The sequence below is a fragment of the Taudactylus pleione genome, unplaced genomic scaffold (assembly GCF_031769625.1).
Source record: "Taudactylus pleione unplaced genomic scaffold, aTauple2 ptg000040l, whole genome shotgun sequence".
NCBI classification, from domain to species: domain Eukaryota; kingdom Metazoa; phylum Chordata; class Amphibia; order Anura; family Myobatrachidae; genus Taudactylus; species Taudactylus pleione.
The window spans coordinates 15,735,707-15,759,375 of record NW_028284442.1 but is presented as its reverse complement, the minus strand read 5'-3'; the positions used below and the strand labels follow the sequence as shown (position 1 = coordinate 15,759,375).

Below are 23,669 nucleotides of genomic sequence, written 5' to 3'. Positions count from 1 at the left end.
TCTCCTCTGCACTCTACCCCCTCCCCAGGCTGTGAAGTTAAACTTTAACTTCACACTTTACAGCATGGGGAGGGGACAGAGTGCAGAGGAGACAATCGGGCTGGCTGCTTGGGCATCCAGTAACTTGCCCCACCTGCTGCCGCTGCCGGCCATGAACCCTCGCGGTGCCTGAGTACTCTTCCTCCAAGTTGCTGGTGCGCGGTGTTTGACGTAGTCAGTCCCTTCTGTAACGCCGCAAAGCCTCTTCTCATGATAGAGGCGGGCCGCGGGGAGCTGACAGCCGGGCTACCTGTCATACTGGGAAAAAAATAGAGCCAGATAACGCGATTCTGGGGGCGGGGCCACAGTTGAGAAGCAGCCCCACAGACCAATCAGCCCACCGGGATTTTCCCCGCATTAGGTAAGGGCCAATCCGCCCCTACCCTGTACTGTCTTATTGTATTGCAAAACAATAAGTCCTCTGTGTGGCGCTGCAGACCACTTGTGGCACCCTATAAATAAGGTTTAATAATAATAATACTGCTGTATGGCTTACGTGAACCAGAGGCCAATATTATGCAGGACCAAACAATAAATAAAACCTTATGTATATTTACAAATCATTTTATAGGTGCAAGATGATTCAACATAACTATATAGGGTTTTTTTTTGCAGTAAACTTACTAATGATAACTAGTACACCAGCCTTTCTTATAGATTTTCCTCCCAATATTGTGGTTTACATTCTTTTGAATAGTTTAAATGTGAATTACCGTATATGGTTTGGTTATGATTTAAATCTCCACTACCCTCTAAAATGACTGAGGAAGGAGAGTGGGAATGGGAAGATCAGTGAAAAGCTACAAAGTGGGATTGTTGCTGCTCATTGTCCTCCCACTCACACCCCCTCTTTCCAAAGCATTACATGCCCCAAAGTTTCAGTCAGACTATGATAACAACAATGGAAAAAATCCACTGCGTACATTTGCCTCCTGGTCTCCTGTGAAGGGAATGAGAAAATAGGTCAGGATGTAAATCATTTTACATGTAGATATAGTTAAGTAAGAAGATAATACTCATAAACTACGAGTTAAAAAGTCAACAAGGACCACTAAATGATCAGTACAAGGGTGTTATACCATGCCCTGTTATGAATATTGGTGCCCTCTGCAGAAGTTACATGCTGCTTAAAAGGATCGAGGCCAGACTGGCCCAGGTGCTTTGTACCCCCGTGTGATAGAAAAGGGAAAAGAAATCTTGCACACCAGTAGAGTTTATCATTATAATTTATATAGCAGTAACATATTCTGCAGCACATTAAAATTGTGGTTATTATTTAAACTGTGATCATTATGCTTCTATGCACACAAGTATGAGAAAATGACGTTTCTATTAATAACGTGTTGACCAGAGGAAGAATTGTTATGCTACAAACAAATTAAGTAATTTTATGTACTAGCAGTCTCAGCTCTTAATTCCTTGGCTCGTGGAACCATGAGAGAGGCAGTTAAATGGAAACACACTGAGCATCTTATTAATATTTTTGATTTGTTTAGTCTTTTCCTATTAACTGTAACAGTGATTGAGCATTTAAAGCAGTTTAGAATCCAGTCTGTACAGATAATGCTTATAGTAACCCAGAAAGACAAGAAAAAAATACAAAGTATTTACCTAACAAACAGAACGCTTACATTGAGCTGGTGTCTGAGCACTGTAATCATGTTCAGTCCTCACAATGCTTGGGTTATATAGAGCACTTGACAAAGGATAGTAATTATCAGCTGCCACTGCTCTCAAGTGTTACTTTCCTTCTACACTTGCACGATTTGTCAGCTTATAATCTGAAAAGCAAATTAGAAACCATTTTTAGGAATATTTGGAGGAAAAACAATGTTATTTAAGAATATACATGGAGTTTTTAAATTCTTTCATCCGATGGATACAAAGTTTGTTTTTCTCACTAACTTCACCAGTTTTCTGTGCTTTATGCATAAACACTTACAAAAAAAGTGCAGTGAACCAATAGCAATAGTCTATAGCAATGTTTCTCAATCCCAGTTCTCATGAAATCCTAACAGTGCATGTTTTCCAGATCATCTAGCTGGAGCACAGGAATATTAATTGACTAAAACAATAGATCTACAGCTGGTACTAATTATTCTTGAGGAAACTATGAAAACACGCACTGTTAAGCTGGGTACACAGACAATGTCAGCATAATATGTCGTTTCCGGCCAAATCAGAACGACATATTCGTTACATCACTCAGTGTGTATGGCCAATATGTGCGTGGCCGCATGCAATGTCATCTGGTCGGCTGTGATGGGCGATATTGCATGCGGCCCCATTGCAGGTAATGAAGGACGGAACGAGGTATGATGCCGTCATTCATCACCTCATTCTAATGTGTACCAAGGATCCGATATGTCGGCCTGTCGGGTCGACATATCGGCTGGGTACACGTCGCTCAGTGTGTGCCCAGCATTAGGGTTCCATGAGGAACGAGTTTGAGAAACACTGGTCTATAGTGCAGTAAACAATTGAGAATTATGGCCCTCATTCAGAGCCGTACGCTCTGAGCAGAGCGCACGCTCTGAATGAGGGCCGGGCTCCATTTTCATGGAGCGTCCTCCTGGACGCTCGTATAGCTGTGGGTCACCACCCACAGGCTATACGAGCGTACTTTGTGATGGCCGCGATGGTCGAGACCATCGCGACCATCGAATTTGCGAGCCGGAGCCTGCAGTTGAGGTTTTCAACCGCAAGCTCCGGAGTGATTTTGGCTCTATCAGAGCCAAAATCACTCCCACTGACATCACTAGTGATGTCAGTGGGCCGGCTTCTGACGGGAGGCGTTCCCGTGGGAACGCCCCCGTCAGGGAGGCACGCCCCCGGCACGCCCACCAAAGGGGGCGTGCTGTCAATCAACATTGACAGCACGCCCCCTTTGATCGGACACAACAAGCGAAGGACTTTCCTTCGCTCGTCGCGTCTGGCGCATGCGCACGACGGAGCTCCCTCCGTCGTGCGCATGCTCAGTGCACACCATCGACCCACTTGCGAGCGGACAGCCGCTCGCGAGTGGGTCTGAATCAGGCCCTATATATCTTGATGTTCTTCCTAAGAGAATTGGCTTCTTTACTATGCTATTTTCACTGCTGTTTTAATTTGAATAAACAAAGGAGTGAGGTTGGTATAGAAATAGCAAAACCTGCCAAAAATTTTAAAAAATAGAATAAAAATGATCATATTTTTCCCCTTAAAAGAACTTTCAAACCAATTGAATTTCACGAAGTTCAGACAGTTTATTCAAAATAAGAGGATTGCTTTGGATCAGACTGGACTGGCCATCGGGCCCTTTTGGCATATGCCAGAAGGGCCGACGGCCTAAGGACCGGCTTGAGGAGGGGAAAGGAAAAGTCCCCCACCCTTCACCCCATGGCTCCGGAATGACTATAATTTCACAGAGACGGAAGGGGTGGAGGCATGGATGGGCCAGCGGCTGCTGTGCTGGGCGGGGAGAGACAGGGGCGTGACTCATGGCACGTCCCCTTGGTTAAACCACGCCCCACTTTACACGCGAATGCAGGGCGGACTGCCAGGGCTGAAATACAGCCCCAGTCCGTCCCTGCTTTGGATACATGAATATTCTTCAAGATTTACCCCATACCATTGTAGAGATGGATGAATATGAGATTAGGAGAAAGACTTATATCCTATAAGAACATCAGTGATTGCTTGATGTGCTCAGGATAAGAGCCTACACATTCATCATGAGTAGCTGAAGGCACATGGAATACTTTCAATACCTTTTAATTCTTGAGGCACAGCAGAATGTGTACAGGTCAGCTGAGGATTCTGATAAGTTGTTATACCACCTACACATGCCTATCCAGAAACTAGTTGAGAAATTATTTGTACCACCGTAACAAGATTTTATGCAAGTCATAGTCAAATGTGACAATGCTGCCAGAATGTTTTCCAGATAGTAAGAAACAATTAATAATAAGGCATACAATTATGGCCCAGTTGCTCCAAGATATCAGCTTACCCAAGCCATCAAATGAGCCCAACAGATCAAGAAATTGACTTGATGAGGCAGTCTGGAGAATCTGGAGAATTCCTGTGCGAAAAAGCAAATAAATAAAGGGAGGACATTCCTCTGAAAGCATAAGCCCTCTAAGAGCTCAGTAAATGAACGAAGGGACCAGATGTTTTCTTAAGTATTAAGAGCTACTGGTAGAAGTGTAATTAATAAGTAAGGGTCAGAAACTGACTTTTTGAAAGGATGAAAGATCCAGCACCTACAGTTGCTGTCATCCATTAGAAGTTCTTCTTGGGCAGTGGATTCAAGTTTTGCTATTGTTAGAGTATGGTATACAGGAAACCTGTCTCTTATGATCATTAATCCACTGACATGGTTGGTAATTTAGGGCACATTTTTATCAAAAGCTTCTACTTGTTCATTTTCAGCTCATTATTGAAAAAGCCCCTAGCGAGGGTTCACTTATATGAGCGAGGACAAAGTTGGGTACTCAGAAACATTTATTGAAATGATATACTTTACTGGACATATTGTAATCAATGTGGATTTTATCTATTAAAATAAAAAACCTCATCTACTGGAGACTTAATTTTTATTCCGGCAGTCTCTAATACTAGTGAGATATGATTCTGTCATAACTTTGTGAACAGCAGTTATTGTACCATACATTAGAGACATTAAACATGCATACTGGTCATTAATTTATCCATATACAAGTCTAGTAAAAATTTTCTCTATTCCAACTCTCTCCTACTATTGAAACTGTGTCCACCAACACCAGTTTGTTGGTGGACACAGGCCTGCTAATGCACTGCTGAATGCAGATTGCCGATGGGCGAGAATCTGTGCAGTACGTGTCCTCCGTGAATGCATGCAGAGCGACAGTAGACTGACAGTGATTGACAGTCTGCTGCCATTTGGGGAGCGGTGATGGCCTCTGTTTCCCAAAACAGAGGCGTGTCATCTCCATTGGGGGGAGGAAAGAGGCCAGGATCTACGTCGGCTGTTGGAGATTTCCTGGCCTCTTACTCTAATCTGCGGCGGCCAGCTTGCATGAACCCATGGGTCACTTAGCCGGCTGATGTTCCCGCAGATTATCCAATGCTTCGTTGAACAACACAGCTCGGATAAGTAATGCAGCAGGAGGTACCTAATTTGCAGCAGGAGGTACCTAATTTGAGAAGTACTTGCACGATTCCCCAGTAGTCAAAACTTACATATAGTACCAATGCCAGCATTCAATTTTATTGTTCAATGATGCAATACAGTTAGTATAGAGAAAGATCATACCTCCACTTTATTATTCATCCCACCAGTCTTGCTGGTTATCAGATGAAGAAGGTGGAAGACAGCTGAGAGTTCAAATCTGAGTGTTTTTATTTAATTACAGTGCTCTTATCCAGGATGAAAAGAGGAAAATCAATTGAAGGGCTGCTGAAGTGAGCCTTTGAGTATTTTGTGGGAGAATAGGATATGGGACTTGTAAAAAGACTTGAGCAACACGTTCAACTAAAAGTAAAAATAAAGAGTATGTCAAAGGTCAAGGAGACTGTAAAAGCTGTTATAGAAGATGTGAGAGAGCACTTATGTGCCTGAAGACTTGAATAATACAGTCAGTGATCCCCTTTGTGCAACAATTAGACAGACCCTGCATCAATCAAATAAAGCAGGGTGTGGCCACACTGATATTATTCATTTATACTGTAAAGAACCCTAACTGGAAACAATGTACTTACATTTACATGTGCACCACCACAGCTAATCGCATCAGCATTATATTATAAACTGTTGGAAGAGTAGAGTTTACAGACTGGACTTTGGGTAAGTATGCAAATCAGATTTAAGTTTAACCATAGTCTGGTTACCTGATATAATGCTCTTTTTGGATAATTTCCTTTTGATTGTATTTCACATAAGAACCCATATTGTGAGGGTTATTCAATTACATATTCGCAATCATTAAGTACACTTTTTTGTACATACTGCACACTAAAGTCTTGAGCTGCTCTTGTCCTTACCAGCTGCCTGTCCTTATTCCTACCTTTTCAGATCTGCAAATCCAATTAACACAATGATATTGTTCTTTCTCTTACACATGTGTTCTTATTTTGTGCCATGGGAATAATAAGCATGGGCTCTCTCAAGTATTTTTCTAAGATATGTGTAACACATCAGTTTCCTTCCTAGAGTCCATCCATGATCCAGGCGGAGGCACCCTTCTTCGCAGACCTCAAGGGAAATTAATGAAAATAGGAGCTTTATGTACCTCATACAACTCATTATATTAATGATAAGGTGCGGAGGCTACTTTAATAAAGCATGCAGTCCACCAACTTTGATAAAAATAGAAGCACACCAATGTCCCAAGTCCAGTATAGTCTAATAGTGTGGTTATTTGATCAATGCTTTTTTTAAGTAAACACAATGGGCTACAATAAAAAAAGAGACATAATAATGAATAAAGTACACTTTATGGCTCAAGTGGTTCCTCAGTTTATGAAGCAGTGTCTTAGGGGCCTATCCATTATTGGGGGAAAATTATGTTTCCAACTCTCTGTAAGTTGCGGCAGTGGATACCAGAACATTTCAATACTGTTCCGGTGCAGGGATGGCTGCTCCAAAAAGTGTTCATGCATGCACACTGTCAGAGGAAATGCAGGGTGAGAGGGGACGGAATAATGAACAACCACATCAGGCACCTAATAATGGATGAGCCTGTTACTTAAAATATGAGGAAACTAGTATTTCTGCATGTGTAACTGACCCTTAAGTAATCATGAATAGGACCCTGTCACGAATGGTGCTTGAGAATTACCCGACTCGGGTGTTGAAGTGGATTGAGTGGAGACCGACTTGACTGGAACCATGGTTGAGGTAAATAGCTATATTTGCGAAAGAATTGTATAGCAGTGAAAACTGCCTTTGGTGATAAATGACAAGAACAGGAAACTTGTAACGTTGGAGTGGAACTAGTAGAAGACTTGGAGGAACCACACCGGGACCGGCAGGAATACTTGCTGAGTTGAACTGGCAAACATGGAACTCGACTCTAGACTGGAATAACGTGTATTGAACTGATGAACTTGGAAGTTGACTCTGGACTGGAGTAATGAGAATTGAACTGGTGAGCTTGGAACTTGACTTCGGACTGGAGTAGTGTGAATGACTTGGAATATCACTCCGGACTGGAGTACCATGGAATGGACTTGGAATATCACTCCGGACTGGAGTATCATGGAATGGACTTGGAATATCACTCCGGACTGGAGTATCATGGAATGGACTTGGAATATCACTCCAGACTGTTGTATCGTGGAATGGACTTGGAATATCACTCCGGACTGGAGTATTGTGGACTGTGCTAGGAAGCACTGGTAACACACAGGGAACTTAAGATCATAAGTCATGCAACAACGATGGACATAATGCACTGGCCTGGGAACTGGTAGGATTTCTGGATTGCCAGGTATTGCTGTAGCAGGTTTTCAGGATAGCCAGGTATTGCAGTAGCAGGTTTTCTGGATTGCCAGGAATTGCAGTAGCAGGAGCCCGGGATAAACTAGTACACAGTAGCAGCACATACCATACACCATGGGAAGTAACGAGATGTTCAGGCCCAGAATGCCATCAGGGGAGGATATACATACCTTGGGTCTGGCAGCAATTGGTGGATACGGACAGGTGGTCTGGCAGTAGCATTCTGAGTGGTGGAAGGCACAACATGCAGAGGGAGTATTCATCTCTACAGCACTGAGAATCAGAACCACACCTGCGATTCCAATCAAGACTAGCAATGCTCACGGACAGAGGAGAGCCCAGGTGAACAATCAGTGTGGAAGTGAATGCATACAGAGAAGTGTTGCAGCCAACATGATCAGCGAAGATCCTCCATGCAATTTGCACACCCAGGGGGTCATTCAGACCCGCTCGCGAGCGCAGGATGCTCGCAAGTGGGTCGATGTTGCCCCACTGCGCATGCGCACGATGGAGGGAGCTCCGTCGTTTGCATGCACGAGACCCGGATAGCGATGGTCTCTCCATCGCTCCAGGTCTCGCACCAAAGGGGGCATGCTGTTGATGTTGATTGACAGCACGCCCCCTTTGGTGTGCGTGCCGGGGGTGTGGCTGCCAGACGGAGGCATTCCCATGGGAACACCTACAATCTGAAGCCAGCCCCACTGACATCAATAGTGATGTCAGTGGGAGTGATTTTGGCTCTGATAGAGCCAAAATCACTCCAGGGCTTGCGGCAGTGAGACCCTACTGCAGGGTCTCCGTCGCAAACCCGATGGTCGCGATGGTCTTGACCATCGCGACCATCATCATGATCACCCACAGCTATGCGAGCGTCCAGGAGGACGCTCCAATTTCATGGAGGAGGGCCCTGATTCAGAGCGAGCGCTCTATTCAGAGCGTTCGGCTCTGAATCAGGCCCACAAATCCATGGAGCAGCTGGCAGAGCTAAGTCTCAAAGCAAAAGGTAAAAAACTAGCCAGGGTTGTGACAGATCCTGAGTGATACAACCCTTCCTGTGAAAACATGTAAGTTCTTTTAATTACAGATTATAGTGCTACTTGTGTTCCTTTATCTGTACAGTTGCACAACTATACAAGGCAAAGGATTACTCTTTTCATGTATGTCATTAATATCAGGCACTACTGAATGATGATGGCTATGAAAGGATACAAAAAAATGACACTACACTTTTTATACCCCTACCCCTTCAGATCAATAACCGTCCTAACATTAGCTGTTGGGTTATACAAAAAAGAGTAATAATGTCTGGTTTGGTACATATTTACCAATGGAAGAGTATGTGATATCCCCATGTGTAGAGACATTTGCACTCATTGTTAGTGGCAAAACCACCGCCCAGAGGTTAGTAGTAACCTGTAGGTGCAGCAAAACCCAAAAGAACAATAGCTATTATTAGTGCGTTCAAGAATTATTTAGCTAATGGTCAGTCCTGCCACTGCCTGCTCCCACTATTATCTCAGACCATTCACAGTGAAGCCTAAATTAGTTAATTTATTGTTATTGTGAACAGTGTCGGCCTGGGGCATAAAGGGTCCACCAGGGGAATGCAGTAATAGGGGCCCATGATTAATGGGTGTGGTCATCCACCATAGGAGGTGTGACCAGCCACCACAGTTGCTTGGCTAATCATTAAGCAAATATTGATGTAGTTTCTATAAAAGCAAACCAAGGACCAATGGTTAACAGTGGTCCTGCTCCGCAAGGTCTAATAGTGTAATAATGTAAAATATAGTGCACCGCCTGGAACATGACCTTTGGAGGCGGGGGTGTTGCCTTCAAGCAATGGAGCCCACCGGGGATTACCCCTGTAAGCCAGTATGACCCTAACCCTGGGAGTAATGAGGCCAGGATCTCCGTCAGCTGACGGAGATTTCCTGGCCTCTTTTAACCATCTGCAGCAGCCGGCTTGCATCACTCTATGGGTCACTTATCTGGCCGATGGTCTTGTGTTCTAGAATGCAACTCGTATCAGTTATGCGTGCAGGAGGTATGATGCCTCCTGCTGCATTACCACTTTAGAGCTATCACAGCTGCTAACATGTAAGCAACTGCGAGAGATACTGCATCCTCTGCTGAGTCAGGCCCATTGTTCCATTTTGCAGAAATGCTTTGTAACAGTTATTTACTAACATACATGAGAAGGATAAAAACAGCGTAATAAAACTGTTATTTTATATTTTAATAACATTTGTTAAAAAAAATAATAATTTATTCTAAAGAGTTTTGTAACTCCTCTTTTGAAATAATCCTATATATGTGCTCACTTCCTACAATTTGTGATTAGGTTTGGTCTACCTTGGTGTCTCAATAATAACCTTAAAACTATCTATTGGAGGTGCTGCAGTAGTATCCATAATAGAGAAATGCTACAGAGAAAAAAATCTCCTGAATAATAAATAAAAGAAGTAAAACAACAGATGCAATGCAAGTCCAAGAAAAAAAATATCTAAAAGAATACTACAGGCACTTACATGAGAGTCAGCTATTAGAACTCTACCCACACACCATAGTAATGCAAAATAAATGCTGCCTTTGAAAATCCTGTGGGAACAGCTATTACAGTTCCAGCTTGTGCCCAGAAGCATAAAACTGGCAAGATTTCAACTGTCCTATTTCAGTGCCTGAAATACAAAAGTGCAAAAGGACAACCTCATTGCAGTAATGATTACTTTATCACACATATCAAGGTAAATCCTAACATTACAGAGCTGTGTTATACTGCTTATACACTAAACTACAATAGCATATAACTGTAAATGTGCAGATCCTAAAAAAGGTTTTTTATTATTATTATTATTATTATTATTATTATTATTTTTATTTTTCTATTAAACAAAGCCTTTATTCAGTTAGTCACTGATAAACCAGCAAATGATCTGGAATGAATAATATTATTTTGCTCTACTCAGACCAGATGCCCACTACTGCTATTATTTTCAATTGAGTCATTTTATTGAAGTTTTGCTCTTAAGAACACAACAAAAAGAAAGTACAGACACTGACTACCAGCCTCATGCGGTAGAGCCCAGTGCCATGTTCTGAGTAAATAACACAGTCCCGAAGATGCACCAACTGAGCAGCCAAATAATATAACCTCAAATCAGCCTCCCCCCCCCCCCCCCCAGGGATGATACAAGATTTTATAAGCAATACAAGCTTACTTGTTCCTCCTAATAAAAGAATTCACATAGCAGCCTATTAAGGAGATTAAGGGAACAGGAAGGTAAACCGGAGAGTGCTGCAAAACTTATAGTAATTTTGGTTGTATAGCCATCTTCACCAGGGTTAACCTACATGTAACCGGTAGAAGAAGCAGCTACCACACATTTCTCCAGAGAGATGTGGGAGTCTAAAAACACCCTACTATCATCTGTCAATGTGGGGAGAACAATCTGATCCAAATAAAATTAGCCCTTTCAGAGAATAACTAGCCTGAGAAGCATATTTCTTCCAAAAATAGTCGTAGTGCACTGCATCTACAGACTGGGTAGAGGTACAGAAGTGTCCTCATAAACCTTACCTCAGTATGCCATGCAGTGCTAGATGCCTGTCGGAAGTTAGTCACACCGAGCAATGTAGCATAGCGACTTTTTCTTTAAATTTGAGTCTTACACGGACTGCCGATGCAGAAAACCCCACTCAATCGGTACCAGAGACGCCGAGTTGTGACTTTAAGCACAAAGAAATTAGTTTTATATATGCACAGTCACAGATGAAGCACAACGGAATGTGACGTAAAAAAAGATGCACATTAGGGCGAAAAAGATGCAAAAAAGATGCTTGGCACAAGTGGAGTCACAAGGGACCTGGCCAGCTGAGAAGGGCTATTTGGCATGACTGCTACAATAGTGTATGAGGGCACATATGTATTAGAACACATACTTTTGATCCTCAATCTGTGCACAGTGGAGGAGGCAGAGTCAACCCGAGACATAGAAGTCATAATTTTTCTTGCCCTATTGGCATGGCTGTAGTGATAGTGAGAAGAGAAAAGAAGCCCCCATCTCGACCTAGCCAAAAGAAAGTCAGACCACTCCTATGTACTATAAGCCACTCCACCCTATCGCTTGAGAAGCGACTAGTAGTATATCTCTCCTCAAGAGCACACCATCTCTCCAAATCCTTCTCTCGCTTTCTATTGAAAATCTTAATCTGAGCCAACCATAGACATCAAACTGCCCCTTAAATGTGTCCCAAATTAGCAGAGCAGAGTTTCCTATAGGGCTATCATCAAATAAATCATCCTAAACCACCAGGAGTTTGGATGCAGCCCCCATTTGTGATAATCAGGAGGAGTTTAATGTTCAAAAGGAGGCCACCCTAGGAAGCTTCAAATTCAGAGCAGCAAACAAAGGGGAGTTATCCAAGACTTCTCAAGAGTCCATTAAATTAACCACATCATATCGACCAATTTATGCTGACATGCCACCATTTGAGATTCCAAGGAAGTCAACCATGCTGGAAGGGGGACAGTAGTATCTTCTAACACAGAAGTATGAGTTTCCATCTACCAAATCCATTCCCTCAGTTTCTGTATATCTTGACAAAGAAGTGAGATATCTATATGTACCGTACCTTTGCCATCTTATCCATCATCCATTTTTCAAAGTCAGGGATAGCCTGCAGCAGCTGCTCCATGGTGACATCTGAACCATAAATATGTGGAGTAGAAGGTGGCAAATTATGTCAGAGAATAATAATGGATCTTGTATGGGTACAGAGCGTGCAAATTATTCTAGCTTGGAAGTCACTGAGACCTGAGAGTTTCTGTTCATCGGAGCAAATAAATGTGAGGCAGGGGCCAAATCTATACAGCAGAGGCCACTCACACCAGCAGCCACAGGGATAACAACTGATGAAGAGGACTAGGAGATGAATCAAACTGCAGGGTGCCCAGAAGAGTAAAAGGAGAAGACAGTGTTCATGAGGCACTAAAAGGCCCAGGCAGCAAGGACTCACCACAGCAACATTGTTCACAGGAGCCGGAGGGCAGGAGCCTAAAGTCAAGATGGTGGCAGGTGGGAGATCCTTGCAGTCACAGGGGACCAGCAGGAGATGCCTTAGCATGGACCAAGGGGCAGCAGAGACAGGAGTCAACTGGCCATGATACACGGCGCAGTTTCGGAGACGCAGGTAAATATCCAAAACAGGATCTCAATAGGCTGCTGGAGCATCCAGTGGGATCACAAGGCTGGAGAGTCCAGGACACGCATCCTACTCCATTGCCTACTAGGCCACATACTCCTCCACACACCCACACACACACTACTGCTCTTTTAATAAATTCCCAAAATGTTAATGTGTTTGAACACTGTACTGTTTGTGTGTGAATTACTCTGTATCCAAAGTAAAGATAATTCCATTTACCATAGAGTTCTATAAGCAAACATTTGGGCATGTGGTCTTTATTCCCAGTGTTATTGCAACCTGAAGGAAAAGCAAATCCTGGTACAAAGCATCTAGTTTGGGGGAGGGAAAGAGTTTTAAAAAGTTAGAATTTAACTAAAATGATCCTTCACATTTTCCTATATATAAACAAAAGAAACACTAGCTTTTATATTTGCATCCGCCAGAATTTCAGGTATTATTCATTACAAGTTGTTAATATCATAGTGGTTTATTCTCTCATCAACTATTTACACTGGGTTTACATTTGCTATTTATATATACAGTATAAATATTTACAATACAGATGTCCTTTATTAATGGACATAGACATCTGAACATAAGATTAATCATCACATAGGATGATGACACATAGCCGAACTTGAACTTTAAGCTTTCACAGCTAGAAAGGCAAAGCCATCATATCATCTATATCACTGTCATCATATGGAGGATAGGAAGATGCTCCTCCCATGTCATGTTGGAGTGATTCTGCTCTGTAAATGCTGCATGCAGCGTCATTAAAGCTTAATCATCTTAGTGTGACAGCAGCGTTAGCTCCTCCCTTTCACTTTAATGTGTCATTACGCCATTCATTAAGCTTTTACAAATGCTGCAATTTTCTAGCTGGAAAAGCGCTGAATTAAAGTGCTGATCTATGACGCCAGACTTATTTGCCTAAAACTTACTCAAAACAAGTCCACTCTGTGATAAAATGTGTTTTATAGCTTTGGTTATACTACCTGGTCAGAGACAATGATATATATTCAGGGTCCTCCTGTCTGCCTGCCCCCTGCCTAATTGTCATCATTAGGCTCTGAGCATTACCTAATAGCCTGCATATCTTTTACCCCTTTTTTTGTATATTGCTAAAGTGAATGCCTTGTGCCATTGAAATTTAGGGGCCTATTCATCATCATTTAATTCTCACAAAAGCAGGTGAAAATGCACATTATCACCTGAAATTCTAAAAATTAAGTTATCGGACCATTCATCAAGAAGGTAAAACAGGATATATCACAGATATCTGCTACTTACCTTCCTTTTGCGGAATGACCCGCTGTCCCCATACACTATGGGGGCAGAATTCATCAAGCTCCAAAAATATAATATTTTCAGAGCTTGATTGCGTGAGCATTGGCGAATGCTCCTGCTCTGGCATCACAACCCGCTCCTTCCCTATGAATAGGAGGTCCGGGTTATGATGAGGGATCCTTTTGGATCCCTCCTCCCCTGTCCGGCTGCTTCCGCCGGACATTGGGGCTCTTGTGCGCATGTGTGTCCTGTAGGTGACGCATGCGCAGTCCCATCACTGCTCTGCAGAGTGATGCATCAGCTGTCACCGCGCCGGACCAATGATGAATTGCTCCGGTAGCCGCGGCGAGGGCAACATGATGTAATTGTATATTTTTTAAGCTTGTTTGTTTGTACTTCAATTAATATAAATACATTTTTTTTTAATTATTTTAGAAAAATGAAGTCACTGAAATATGAGATAAAACTCAGTGCTATATATACTTTACTTCTTTGTCAAAATATATGTGCAGTGAAGCCCTCATATTCATGTATGTTTGGGTATACCCTTATAAAAAAGGATGTATTATAAAATAAATCCACAGGGTGATGCTGTTCTGCCAAGCTTAATTCATTAAACTAAGGAGATACCTGAAAAGCAATATTAAAACTATTCTACGTCTATTAGAACAGTGAATTGTACCCAAACACATATGGAGGACATTTTAAAGAATTGCAGTCATAAAGGGATATAGTTCAAAAACTTAACACATGTAATTTACAATTTCAAAGAAAATGCTTAAAGATTTTGCAGTTAGTTTATCTAGTCAGTCCCAGGTACCAAGTAAGCAGAGTTTGAAGAACAAAAAAGACTATAGATGTCAAACAGAGCCATTCACCAGAATGCATCTGCTTGTCACTGTACTTGCCGTATTATTTATTTTGATCAAATTTCGCTAAATACACATGTAGTCCAATACAGACAATCTGCACGCCTTGAAAATATGCCAAAAATCTTTTATAAATCCATGTATGTAGTCCATCAGCCAGCAGATCAACAATAAAAAGTGCAATAGTGCAAAAAGTGCTTTATATTAGAAATTACAGAGTACTTATCATCTCAATATCATCTTAAGAGAGTATCTGTGGAATGGACCGGCAGCTGAACGCCCGACGGCCGTTTCGGGGGAAAAAACATGCCCTTGGCAAAAGGTGCTTTTTTGCACCGAAACTGCGGTCGAGCGTTCAGCTGCTGGTCCTCTGCCACAGATGCTCTCTTAAGATGATATTGAGATGATAAGTACTCTGTAATTTCTAATACAATGCACTTTTTGCACTATTGCACTTTTTATTGTTGATCTGCTGGCTGATGGACTACATACATGGATTTATAAAAGATTTTTGGCATATTATCAAGGTGTGCGGATTGTCTGTATTGGACTACATGTGTATGTATATATATATATATATATATAGATGACGAAGTGAACTAGGAAACTCGTTAAGGTGGGGCATGTCTGACGCGGTGTGCTCACCCCTTGGCGTCCTCCTCCAGAAAACTTGCCAATCGCGTCATTGAGGAAGCTCATAGACCGGTTTGGAGACCCAGGAGACCAGCGGCCAAGACGAAGCATTGCCATACGGGTGCAGTAAATGTCATGTGGTATCCAGCCCACAGTGTTTATTAAATTGGTACGATTACCTCGTTTCATGGAGATGTGGATATTTATGTCTTTTTTGTTAAATTGATTCATGCACGATAGAGCGCCCCCTTTCTTTCTTTTCATACTACAGATCATCTATGCCCATTGAATCCAGGTTAAACTAAAGGGGAGCTGGGGTCTGTATGCAAGGACCTGAGTGCTATATGCCCTTACTTACTGTGGAGGACTTTTTGCTGGACTATTGAGAGCTTAAATAAAAGGACAGCTTGAAAGTGATTAGCGCACGGGTATTTGTACATTTGATTATATATATATATATATATATTATATATATATATATATATATATATACACACACACACACTAGATGATTATTTCCTCCTTCCACGTCCATCTCACCACTCCAATGACACATTAATCCAATGTTCAGTGATGCAGGACATTGCACAAGGGGAGGAAACATTTTAGCCTTTTTCACCATATATATATATATATATATATATATATATATAGATATATATAGATCCCTTGGCGCTGTCAATGCACAGATATAAATATATGCGCAAGAGCTTATATATGTATATATATATACTTTTTAGTTTTTTTTAAAAGCATATAACAGCTACTGGGAGGCTATTCGTTTAGAATACATTTATTATAATACACAATTACAAAAATAAGAATTGTAAAATGAAATCACAAATACAATTATGTTTAGATGTATGAGAACAGTGCACAGCCCGGAATCCTGATAATAGTGCACATTGTAATAAACGCTATCAGTATGCCGTATTGATTGTATTTTGTATAATGAACAGTATAATTAGGGTGAATCCGATTAGAGGGAATATGGGTGAAACAAGGGGCCTGAATCAAACCCACTCGCGAGCACTGAGCGCTCGCAAGCGGATCGATGGTGCCCTAGTGCGCATGCGCACGACGGAGGGAGCTCCGTCATGCACATGCGCGAGACCCGCTTAGCGACGGCCAAGCCGTCGCTATGGGTCTCGCACCAAAGGGGGCGTGCTGTCGATGGTGAGTGACAGCACGCCCCCTTTGGTGGGCGTGCCGGGAGCGTTGCTGCCCAGACGGAGGCGTTCCCATGGGAACACCTACTGTCTGGGGCCGGCCCCACTGACATCACTAGTGATGTCAGTGGGAGTGCTTTTGGCTCTGATAGAGCCAAAAGCACTCCTGGGCTTGTGGCAGCGAGACCCTACCGCAGGGTCTCATCGCAAGCCTGATGGTCGCGATGGTCTTGACCATCGCGACCATCTTTTTGGCCGCTCGCATAAGCTGTGGGTGGTCAACCACAGCTATGCGAGCGGCCAGGAGGCTGCTCCAATTTTAGGTAGGAGGGCCCTGATTCAGAGCGAGCGCTCTTGTCAGAGCGTCCAGCTCTGAATCAGGCCCAAGGTCCAGTATTTAGCAGATGGTTAGTTACTCTACCACAGAGATGAAATGGTAGTTCCATACAGTCCTTTTAGCAAGATTCCTCGCAGTTGGTGCATAATTCCGTTAAAAAGTCATGTTTAGGAGCAGACAAATATCTCCAGGATGAAATGGGTCAAGTTAATGTCTCTGGAAAATAATATGCTTTATTTTCTGTGGGGCTCATGTAAACCTAGACATAAGTGTGTTTTGTTTTCTGTACCACATATGAACACAAAAAGAAGTAGCCCCACGTTCATATCCAGAATTGGCTGTATCTTACAGGGGTAGAATGGAGCAAGCAATCATATGCAAGTACAGTAAGGGGGTGTTCACATAAATGTTACTGCATTAGACTCAGACACAGGGGTTTATGTATCAAGCAGTGAAAAGCATGGAGAAGTGGATCAGTGGAGAAGTTGCCCATAGCAACCAATGAGCTGTGAGGTAGCATTTATCAAGTAAAGTCTATAAAATAATAGGTAGGAGCTGATTGGTTGCTATGGGCAACTTCTTCACTGGTCTACTTCTACACGCTTTTCACTGCTTAAAACATATACCCCACAGTCACATATGCGAAGGCTTAGCACTGCCAGTTAAGTAAAATTGTTTTACACCATCACCTCCAGATCACCATAGAGGGGATGCGACTTTTTTTTACTTTTGCAAGTAAGTGCATCAGGTGCAAATAGTTTTGCATCAGGTGCAAATAGTTTTGCATCAGGCGTGCTCAGGACATTAAACAAGCCTGTGTACATTTACATAAATTACAGTTGCTGAATTCCTTTTCACATGCCCCCAACTGCATTCTGTACCATGTCCTTCTACTGATAATAATCTTCAATTTTCCTTTTCCAGACTGCACTACCTGCATTTTTTTTGTTAATCTAATACCTGGTTTAGCTGATATGCTAATTTGTTTCATGTGACTTTAGCACATTAGTTTAGGAAATACAGTACAAGAAATGAAATAAAGCGCTGTAAGGGAAGCATGGGTTTAGTAATGAGCTAAACCGAAGTGAGTGTGAGGTATGCATCGTTTATGAATACAGTGACCAGTGCAGGAGACACATAAATTATTACCAACACATTTAAGTTGAAATGAAGCATGCCGCAATGCTCATGTTTATTTTACCTCCATTTAATCATTAAATTCAAATGTCAGTTCACATACGTCCAGAGATACCACTGTCATTCTATCACTTAATGCTAAGCAGGAGTTGTGCTGTTAAACCAATGTCTTGCCAGCTTTTGTGCATCTTGTGTTCTGTCCTTATATAGTATTTCTTCACATTCTCTGTAATGATCCTGTGCAGATTATCTGTCTGTTTTCCTTCTTGTAGCCGTTTTGTGGCTCAGCAAACAGTCATACGAGTTTTACATGCAGAAATGGAAATGTATGTATTCAATCTCTTTTACAGTATTTGGCAGCCTAACATCTATCTACAGTAAATATTATAGCAACATCAAGGGGAGTCTGTTCTTACCCTGTACTGAACTCTAGCATGGACTTTCCTTACATTACACAAATTCACACACTCCATCTATAGACACACCAGCTATTATTTTTACAGCTAATTTAGATGTTCTCAAAGACCAAAAACAGCAAAACAGGAAAAAAAACAGACAGGACAATGTGACTTTAATTCATACCTGAAAAATTGTTTTGAATATCACTCACTTTCAGTATCAGTACATGCAGTAATACCGATTGGTGCGGCTTTCGGTGCACCACCGAAACTTGCACCAGCCCTATGGCAGGTGCAGTTTCCCCTTCTGAATATGGCCTTCTATGTGAGCAGTTTGGTGTCTGTGTACGCAACAACTTTCATTGACACTCTTGCAACACTACCATAACATGCCCATAAGGCAAGCCATCTCCGTACATGCGCTAAGACACATCTCTGTCCACCCAGAAATACACACTACATTTTCAATACACCTCTCCATGCATTCGTCTGAAATCCAAACTGCAACTGTGCAGATGCAATCAGGACACATGAGTTGTGCGCTTTAGATGCATGCATAGTAGCAAAATTCACACCACTAGGTCCAACATCGGCAGTGGGTCCAGCTCTAAATCAGCCCCAATGTATCTGTGACATAACTGCTGATAAAATCTGTTCAATGTGGCTGAAAACGATGTCTTAGCAGTATGGCTGACAATGATATCTGTGCAATGTACCTGCTGAAGAAATCTGCAGAACCATTAATGCATAGAGATCTTTGCAGTGCTCCTGACAACTCCAGACTTTAAATTAATCAACTATGGTGGTAAACATGTCTAAGCTGGTGTAGCTGCAACTATGGCTGTTATTTGTTGTTTAGGAGAATTGATAATTATTATGTGCTACAGTATACCATGCAGTTCCTTTCATATACAGTATGTATACTTTTTAAATATATTAAAAAACATTAACAAAGACCTGCACTCAATAAAGCCCCATCACATTCATAATCTCACTGATTTAAAAGTTTGTGTTACATGCTTCATGTGTCAAACAGCTTGTACTTCAGCCACAATGAATCACTGCCAAAGTGTTTGGGCATCGGAAACAAATTCCACTAATGCATTTCCAAAAATATAGATGGAACAGTGTCCCATCCCCTATGCTTTATCTCCTTGACATCTCCAACATACTCAAAAAATATCCTTACATGACACCTTTACTACCGTTTTTTAATTCAGTATAGTTTCTCAGAGACCTCATGATTTCACAGTGTTTCATGATAATTTTACATAAATCAATATCATCTCCTTTCATCTGGATTTCCTGTACCTCTCATCCTCACTCATCTTCTATATCCATCAGCCGAAATGTCCTCACCACATCCCTAATTCGTTTACACCGGCTCATTTTGGGAGAGTTTTCTCTCCAAGTTGTGAGTTCCAGTTGTCCCAGAACCCCTTTAGCAGCATCTGCACAGATCATACATATCTGCTTTTAAACCTCACTTCCAATAGATCCCAAAGGAGACATTGAGGTGGGAGTTGCAGAGGTTGTTACGCAGCAATTTACATCATTGTTGCTTCACTCTCCACTGTGCAATGCCAAATCCGCATCATCAAGCCCCCAACTGCCTACTTCAGTGGGAAAGTAGGGGGGATTCACGAGGCTGCTCTGCTCTCAAATGAGCTTGGAAGAACTCCCCAAAATTCACAAAGCTACCGGATATTCCAGGAGAGTTTGCAAGTATGACACAGTTTTCTTGGCCATGCCCCCATCCTCATAAAATAGATTGGCCATCAGCAGTTTTAATAATTTTTGTGAGAAAGGGAGGGGGCCATTGCCTGTTTCACTATTTACTCCCATTCTGATTTTCATCAGTGTTTTCACCTTTTGGCTTTGGGCGATTAACCTTCATGTTCTTGACCCTTTGTCTCTGGATGACTACAACTCTGGCTCCTTCCCACAGGCCATCACCTGGACCATTCTTTTGGCTGAATATCACTTAAATGTACTGAGACTATTGGCGTTTAAACTCCTGCTATTGAATTCACCAGTTAATATCTGTATTATCTTTCAAGACCTTACATTGACTGCTAAGAACATTATTATGATTTCTTTATCTACAGATTGTCCCATCCCCACCCACTACAGAACTTTGTATATTCTGGATAAGCAGGAGAAGAATATTTAGCACAATAAGGTACTTTGATTATAGTAGTTAAAAGTAACTTAATACCAAAATTGTATGATGCCATCAAGAACACTTAAGATTAGGTTATATTGGGATATCAATCATCATTAAGTTACATGTGTTAAAATATTTTAAATGGCTTACTAAAAATTAGGGGTGAGCGGGTTCGGTTCTACTCGGTTCCGTTCGGATTTAAAAAACGAATCTTATTGGCTATCCAAAACTCGTGACAGCTGATAGCCAATAAGAAAGGTTTTGTTGCCAAATGTGCTTGTTCCACCATATTTAGCAGAACTCTTTATGACAAATACCCTTAAATTACGGACTCATTATCTCCATAATAGCCTCAGTAACTGATATCAATAATATTCTCCATATCTAAGAAGGTTACCACCAGGATTCCCTAGTTATTATTATTTATATGGTGCCAAAAGGGGTCCGCATTGCCTTACAAGGTACATGAGCAGAAACAGTATGAACAAACAAGAAAAAAGTCACTTACAGTACAGAACATTGCAGGACATGGACATGGTTTATAAGCATTGTATATTTGGGCATGCAATGTATTACAAAATCATTACAAACAATAATTTATTACCTAGCACATGTTCATTATGTATTATCATTGTCATTTGTTGTACGTTTTTGGCCAAGAACATTCAGTTTTTAAAAGAAATGCCTTATAAAATAATTAATATAATATATAATACAGTAATACATTTTGCTTCAAGCACTATTAATTTATAATAAATAAATATAAATTAATAATGCGATTTTGTGAATTCTTTGCCATGATTGGACCAGTGGAGCCGCTACCAAAACAGAGGTATCAGTGGTCCATCGTGAGTGGGGGCATGTGCATGTGCAGTGAAGACCTATTGGAGCTTTCTGTTCAGAAGAGCACACCAGGGGCATCTGGTTTTGTATCGTTGATCCCTCCGAATAAAATTTTACTCTGGCACTCGTAATGGAATGTTACAAGTGCCTGGTACCTTTTAGTCAGTGCACTGGAACCCAAATAAAATCAGGTCTTCATAAAGTAAAACCCTATCTGTACTACTGTATATGTCACTGCTCACCAAAGTTAAAATCCCAGTAAGGTTACTAATGGCACTGGGGCTGCATTCAGACTGGGTACAAGACATAAAAATGGTGCTTTCTATGAAGAAAATATGGTCCTCTATCGCAAAGGCCCAATTTCATCTCTGGTCTTCATTAAAAAGGGGAGACCAAATGGTAATTGGACTTGTTAAGTACTTTGATTTAAGTTGAAATAAAATGAACAAATCTTTAAGATAATAAAACTAACTCCGTAATAACAAATGTTCACAAAGAATACAGGACATGGAAAATCGCCATATCTCACACAGCAACCACAACCAACTTGTATCCAGGGCCGGATTATAGGCAGGGTGGCAGGGACGGTCGCCCCAGATCCCCCACACAGTCGCCACAATTACTAAATTCATGGAGGGCAGATAAGCATTTCGCTGACTGCGCTACGTTTCTCCTTGACAGCTCAGCTGTTCTTTATGCAGCTGCCGCTGCGGAGCTCGCTACCCTGCTGTCTCGTGAGATGATGACATGATACACAAGACTGTGCATGTCTCAGTCAGTGCCTGAGCTGCTCAATCTCAATGACATCAGGTGCTGCTCAGCCATGACTCCGGCTATATATGTGTATATATATATATATATATATATATATATATATATAGTCCACCAAGCGCTGCACTCAACGGTCTTAGAAATAAAAACTTCCTTAACAAAGTCATAGCTGCAACGTTTTGGGCTTTATTGCCCGTCGTCAGGCTGCACATATATAAACCAAATAAGTGTACATGCTTACCTTAAATACCCGCTGCCATCCCTGGACTCACACCGGGTCCCATCGGCCGCATCCCGTCCCGTGTGCAAGACTTCCGGTCACGCCGGAAGCGTGTCTGCACACCAGTGACGTCACCGTAACCAAGGAGACCCGACGTCTGCCGAGGGAGACATAAACAAACACCACGTGATTACTCAAAATAAATACAAACCATACAAAACATGAAAAGACATACAGGATACAAAAAACATATTATGAAACTATCAGTACATGTGTTAAAGAGATCCAATTAGAGTATACCTAAGATCTAAATACTCACTATTATTCCAAAACATACTACTAGGATATATGTGGTACCTATTACAAACTTAATTGCATCAAAGCTACATTTTAATGAAAGATACCATAATTTAACTGATCGTTCAGACCCTTGGGTCTGATAGTATCTAGGAAATGAATCCACTTAGATTCCAACATTAATAGCCTTTTATTTCTATCGCCCCTCCTACCATCATCTAAGGCTTGATCTATTGCCATATATTTTAAACTAGAAAGATTATGCCTAGCTTCCAAAAAGTGCCTGGCAACAGGTTGTTCAGACCCCCCCCCACTGATTGCTGATCTAATGGCTGACCTATGTAGGGTCATGTGCTCCTTGAAGGAACGCATGGTTTTCCCTACATAGCAAAGTCCACATGGACATTTAATGAGATATACGACAAAGGTGCTGGTACAAGTCAGACGGTGTCTTATCTCATATTTTTGTCCCGACTGTGGGTGATAAAAAATTTTTCCCGTCAGCATATAACTGCAAGTCATACATCCTATGCACTTAAAGCAACCATTGGTGGGTCTGCAAACTTGGGACGACCTATTCAGCTCCGTTACTATAGGACCCTATAGTGTCGGCAAGAGGTTATCTCTATAGCAATGTCTCACAATTTCTAGATTATTTTCTACAGCCCTGTGTCCAAGCAGGAGATACTTACCTGAAGGATACAACGGATTTATTATTAAGCCTATCAAGGTTGGGTGAGATACCATCTAGAACATGGTTATGTACCTTGGATATCTCCAGCCTCTATACTAACATCCCCCATGTAGGAGGCGTAGAGGGTGTGGAAGATTTGATCACCAATAATGA

The 23,669-nt window shown here is 41.7% G+C and overlaps 1 long non-coding RNA gene across 5 annotated transcripts in view; it reads left to right on the top strand.

The window, feature by feature from the left end:
* The window catches only part of LOC148538372 (uncharacterized), a 392,934-nt gene that overhangs the window by 62,358 nt on the left and 306,907 nt on the right, over positions 1-23,669 (top strand). For 2 of the 5 annotated variants that reach the window (XR_015871936.1, XR_015871937.1), the window contains exon 3: positions 20,633-20,706. The exons of the other annotated variants lie outside the window; for them this stretch is intronic. This is a non-coding gene — a long non-coding RNA (uncharacterized LOC148538372). The remainder of the gene's footprint in view (positions 1-20,632; positions 20,707-23,669) is intronic. 5 annotated transcript variants of the gene reach the window in all.